Here is a 6,647-nt window from a genome sequence, read left to right on the forward strand (position 1 = left end):
GTGGATGTGTTCAGAATGTTCAAGGTTGTGGATGTGTTCAGAATGTTTAGGGTTGTGGATGTGTTCATAATGTTATGGGTTTTGGATGTGTTCAGAATGTTCAGGGTTGTGAATGTGTTCACACTTTTCTGGGTTGTGGATGTGTTCAGAATGTTCAGGGTTGTGGATGTGTTCAGACTGTTCAGGGTTGTAGATGTGTTCAGACTGTTCAGGGTTGTGGATGTGTTCAGGGTTGTGGATATATTCAGAAGGTTCAGGGTTGTGGATGTGTTCAGAATGTTCAGGGTTGTGGATGTGTTCAGACTGTTCAGGGTTGTGGATATATTCAGAAGGTTCAGGGTTGTGAATGTGTTCAGACTATTCAGGGTTGTGGATGTGTTCAGACTGTTCAGGGTTGTGGATGTGTTCAGACTGTTCAGGGTTGTGAACATATTCAGACTGTTCAGGGTTGTGGATGTATTCAGACTGTTCAGGGTTGTGGATGTGTTCAGAATGTTCAAGGTTGTGGATGTGTTCAGAATGTTTAGGGTTGTGGATGTGTTCATAATGTTATGGGTTTTGGATGTGTTCAGAATGTTCAGGGTTGTGGATGTGTTCACACTTTTCTGGGTTGTGGATGTGTTCAGAATGTTCAGGGTTGTGGATGTATTCAGAATGTTCAGGGCTGTGGATGTGTTCATAATGTTATGGGTTGGTGTGATGTGTTCAGATTGTTCTGTGGTTGTGGATGTGTTCAGACTGTTCAGGGTTGTGGATGTGTTCAGACTGTTCAGGGTTGTGGATGTGTTCAGATTGTTCAGGGTTGTGGATGTATTCAGAATGTTCAGGGTTGTGGATGTATTCAGACTGTTCAGGTTGTGGATGTGTTCAGAATGTTCAAGGTTGTGGATGTGTTCAGAATGTTTAGGGTTGTGGATGTGTTCATAATGTTATGGGTTTTGGATGTGTTCAGAATGTTCAGGGTTGTGAATGTGTTCACACTTTCTAGGTTGTGGATGTGTTCAGAATGTTCAGGGTTGTGGATGTGTTCAGACTGTTCAGGGTTGTAGATGTGTTCAGACTGTTCAGGGTTGTGGATGTGTTCAGGGTTGTGGATATATTCAGAAGTTTCAGGGTTGTGGATGTGTTCAGAATGTTCAGGGTTGTGGATGTGTTCAGACTGTTCAGGGTTGTGGATATATTCAGAAGGTTCAGGGTTGTGAATGTGTTCAGACTATTCAGGGTTGTGGATGTGTTCAGACTGTTCAGGGTTGTGGATGTGTTCAGACTGTTCAGGGTTGTGAACATATTCAGACTGTTCAGGGTTGTGGATGTGTTCAGACTGTTCAGGGTTGTGGATGTATTCAGACTGTTCAGGGTTGTGGATGTGTTCAGAATGTTCAGGGTTGTGAATGTGTTCAGACTGTTCAGGGTTGTGGATGTGTTCAGACTGTTCAGGGTTGTGAATGTATTCAGTCTGTTCGGGGTTGTGGATGTGTTCAGACTGTTCAGGGTTGTGGATGTGTTCAGGGTTGTGGATATATTCAGAAGGTTCAGGGTTGTGGATGTGTTCAGAATGTTCAGGGTTGTGTGGATGTGTTCAGACTGTTCAGGGTTGTGTATGTGTTTAGGGTTGTGGATATATTCAGAAGGTTCAGGGTTGTGGATGTGTTCAGACTGTTCAGGGTTGTGGATGTGTTCAGACTGTTCAGGGTTGTGGATGTGTTCAGGGTTGTGGATATATTCAGAAGGTTCAGGGTTGTGAATGTGTTCAGACTGTTCAGGGTTGTGGATGTGTTCAGACTGTTCAGGGTTGTGGATGTGTTCAGACTGTTCAGGGTTGTGAACATATTCAGACTGTTCAGGTGGTGGATGTGTTCAGACTGTTCAGGGTTGTGGATGTATTCAGACTGTTCAGGTTGTGGATGTGTTCAGAATGTTCAGGGTTGTGAATGTGTTCAGACTGTTCAGGGTTGTGGATGTGTTCAGACTGTTCAGGGTTGTGGATGTATTCAGACTGTTCAGGGTTGTGGATGTGTTCAGAATGTTCAGGGTTGTGGATGTGTTCAGACTGTTCAGGGTTGTGGATGTGTTCAGGGTTGTGGATATATTCAGAAGGTTCAGGGTTGTGGATGTGTTCAGACTGTTCAGGGTTGTGGATGTATTCAGACTGTTCAGGGTTGTGGATGTGTTCAGAATGTTCAGGGTTGTGAATGTGTTCAGACTGTTCAGGGTTGTGGATGTGTTCAGACTGTTCAGGGTTGTGAATGTATTCAGTCTGTTCGGGGTTGTGGATGTGTTCAGACTGTTCAGGGTTGTGGATGTGTTCAGGGTTGTGGATATATTCAGAAGGTTCAGGGTTGTGGATGTGTTCAGAATGTTCAGGGTTGTGGATGTGTTCAGACTGTTCAGGGTTGTGGATGTGTTCAGGGTTGTGGATATATTCAGAAGGTTCAGGGTTGTGGATGTGTTCAGAATGTTCAGGGTTGTGGATGTGTTCAGACTGTTCAGGGTTGTGGATGTGTTCAGGGTTGTGATATATTCAGAAGGTTCAGGGTTGTGAATGTGTTCAGACTGTTCAGGGTTGTGGATGTGTTCAGACTGTTCAGGGTTGTGGATGTGTTCAGACTGTTCAGGGTTGTGAACATATTCAGACTGTTCAGGGTGGTGGATGTGTTCAGACTGTTCAGGGTTGTGGATGTATTCAGACTGTTCAGGGTTGTGGATGTGTTCAGAATGTTCAGGGTTGTGAATGTGTTCAGACTGTTCAGGGTTGTGGATGTGTTCAGACTGTTCAGGGTTGTGAATGTATTCAGACTGTTCGGGGTTGTGGATGTGTTCTGACTGTTCAGGGTTGTGGATGTATTCAGAACAGCATTGTGGAAGGCATGGCTCACCATGACAACGCTGTCCTCATGTGTGCTGTAGATTCTATCCAGCCCACTCTGGAGATCAACCACCATGCAGACGCACACACACACTTATTTTCCTCTTACCTATTATTATGTTTTGCACTGACTCTCTTGCGCAGACTTGATCGTACACTCACAGGACTCACAACCACAGACCACATACTACACTAACATTCCAACACACACACACACACACATGTTTTGCACTGACTCTCTTGCGCAGACTTGATGTACACTCACAGGACTCTAACCACAGACCCACATACTACACTAACATTCCAACACACACACACACACACACACACACACACACACACATACATTCACACTCTTCTCACATGCTGCTGTTTTATTTTTGACATGTCTTTTTATTGAACTTTTATTTAACGAGGCAAGTCAGCTCAGAACAAATCCTTATTTACAATGACAGCCGACCAAAATGCCCCCAGTGGGGACGGGGCCTGGGATTAAATAAATACATACTTTCTGTTTATTATCTGTGCATAGTCATTTAACCCCTAACCCACATGCATGTACTGTATTACCTCAACTACCTCAACTACCTCGCACCCCTGCACATAGCCTCGTTACCGATACCCCTGTACATAGCCTCGTTACTGATACCCCTGTACATAGCCTCGTTACCGATACCCCTGCACATAGCCTCGTTACCGATACCCCTGTACATTGACTCGTTACCGATACCCCTGTACATTGACTCGTTACCGATACCCATGTACATAGCCTCGTTACCGATACCCCTGCACATAGCCTCGTTACCGATACCCATGTACATAGCCTCGTTACCGATACCCCTGCACTTAGCCTCGTTACCGATACCCCTGTACATAGCCTCGTTACTGATACCCCTGTACATAGCCTCGTTACCAGATACCCCATGCACATAGCCTCGTTACCGATACCCTGTACATTGACTCGTTACCGATACCCCTGTACATTGACTCGTTACCGATACCCATGTACTTTGTTACCGATACCCCTGCACATAGCCTCGACCGATACCCATGTACATAGCCTCGTTACCGATACCCCTGCACTTAGCCTCGTTACCGATACCCTGTACATAGCCTGCGTTACCCCGTACCCCATGCCTGCCGGCCTGATTACCGTACCCTGCACATTGACTCGTTACCATACCCTGCACATAGCCTCGTTACTGATACCACCTGTACATAGCCTCGTTACCGATACCCTGTACATAGCCTCGTTACCGATACCCCTGCACATAGCCTCGTTACCGATACTCCTGTACATAGCCTCATATCGATACCCCTGCACATAGCCTCGTTACCGATACCCTGCACATAGCCTCGTTACTGATATTCCTGCACAAAGCCTCGTTACCGATACCCCTGCACATAGCCTCGTTACCGATACCCCTGCACATAGCCTGGCCGTTACCGATACCCTGCACATAGCCTCGTTACCGATACCCTGTACATAGACTCCGTTACCGATACCCATGTACATAGCCTCGTTACCGATACCCTGCACATAGCCTCGTTACCGATACCCCTGTACATAGCCTCGTTACGGATACCCCATGTACATAGCCTCGTTACCGATACCCTGCACATAGCCTCGTTACCGATGCCCTGTACATAGCCTCGTCACCGATACCCCTGTACATAGCCCGTTACCGATACCCCTGTACATAGCCTCGTTACCGATACCCTGCACATAGCCTCGTCACGATACTCCTGTACATAGCCTCGTCACCGATACCCTGTACATAGCTCGTTATCGATACCCCTGCACATAGCCTCGTTACCGATACCCATGTACATAGCCTCGTTACCGATACCCCCCACATAGCCTCGTTTCCGGTACCTGTACATAGCCTCGTTACCGATACCCCATGCACATAGCCTCGTTACCGATACCCCTGTACATAGCCTCGTTACCGATACCCTGTACATAGCCTCGTTACCGATACCCCTGTATAGCCTCGTTACCGATACCCCTGTACATAGCCTCGTTACCGATACCCCTGCACATTGACTCGTACCGAAACCCCTGTACATAGCCTCGTTACCGATACCCTGCACATAGCCTCATATCGATATCCCTGCACATATCCTCGTTAACGATACCCCCTGTTACATTGCATAGCCTCGTTACCGATACCCCTGTACATAGCCTCGTCACCGATACCCCCTGTACATAGCCTCGTTACCGATACCCCTGCACATAGCCTCGTTACCGATACCCCTGTACATAGCCTCGTTAACAATACCCCTGTACATAGCCTCGTTACTGATACCCCTGTACATAGCCTCGTTACCGATACCCCTGCACATAGCCTTGTTACCGATACCCCTGTACATAGCCTCGTTACCGATACCCTGCACATAGCCTCACCGATGCCCCCTGCACATAGCCTCGTTACCGATACCCCTGTACATAGCCTCGTTACCGATACCCCCCCCTGTACATAGCCTCGTTACCGATACCCCTGCACATAGCCTCATACCGATACCCCTGTACATAGCCTCGTTACTGATACCCCTGTACATAGCCTCATTACCGATACCCCTGCACAGTGCCTCGTTACCGATACCCCTGCACATTGCCTCGTTTCCGATACCCGATACCCTGTACACTTATAGCCTCGTTACCGATACCCCTGCACATTGACTCATTACCGATACCCTGTACATAACTCGTTACCGATATCCCTGCACATATCCTCGTTACCGATACCCCTGTACATTGACTCGTTACCGATACTCCTGTACATAGCCTCGTTACCGATACCCCTGCACATTGCCTTGTTACCGATACCCCTGTACATAGCCTCGTTACCCGTGCCCCGATACCCCTGTACATAGCCTCGTTACCAATCCCCCTGCACATTGCCTCTTTACCGATACCTGCACATAGCCTGGTTACCGATACTCCTGTACATAGCCTCGTTACCGATACCCCTGTACATAGCCTGGTTAGCCTCGATACCCCTGTACATAGCCTCGTTACCGATACCCTGTACATAGCCTCGTTACCGATACCCCTGTACATAGCCTCGTTATTGTTAATGTTATTTTTATTGTGTTACCATTTTTCCTTTAGTCTAACAGTTTTCGTACTTACTTTTGAAACAACTCTGCACGTTGTTGGTTAAGGGCTTTGTGAGTAAGCATTTCCCGGTAAGGTCTACTCCACCTGTTGTATTTGCCGAAGTGGCAAAAAAACATATGATACCGATTTTCGATGATGGTTCGTTCGGTAGAAGTGTGTGTACATTGCCTCTTTACCTACCCCTGGCCATATGTCTCTTGTGCGTCTGTTTACAATCCCCCTGCACATTGCCTCTTTACCAGTCCTTCCACCTTCCCACTTTGTGCTGTTACCGATCTGCATTTCACAGCCAGAACAGTAGCGTTGAAACACACAGCCAGGCCACTACTCATATCTATTATGTCTCTGGGTTACCATTTTCCTTTAGTCTAACAGGGTACTTACTTTTGCGACTCTGGTCTTTCAGGCACACTGAGATTTATGGCTGGTAACCGTGTTGCGTGCAAAAAAACATATGATTGGTCCTGTGTGGCTCAGTCGGTAGAAGCATGGCGCTTGACCTCGCCAAGCGTCGTGGCTTAAACGTTCGATTCCACCGCTGTGCTGCGTCTGCATTTCATATGTAAAAGTAGTGGCCCCAGCCGACTTATATCTATTACTGTCTTTGGACAAAAGCGTCTGCTAAATGGGATATATTATTATTATTTTATTATTAAA

The sequence above is a fragment of the Oncorhynchus masou genome, unplaced genomic scaffold (genome assembly GCF_036934945.1).
Source record: "Oncorhynchus masou masou isolate Uvic2021 unplaced genomic scaffold, UVic_Omas_1.1 unplaced_scaffold_3936, whole genome shotgun sequence".
Taxonomy (NCBI): Eukaryota; Metazoa; Chordata; class Actinopteri; order Salmoniformes; family Salmonidae; genus Oncorhynchus; species Oncorhynchus masou.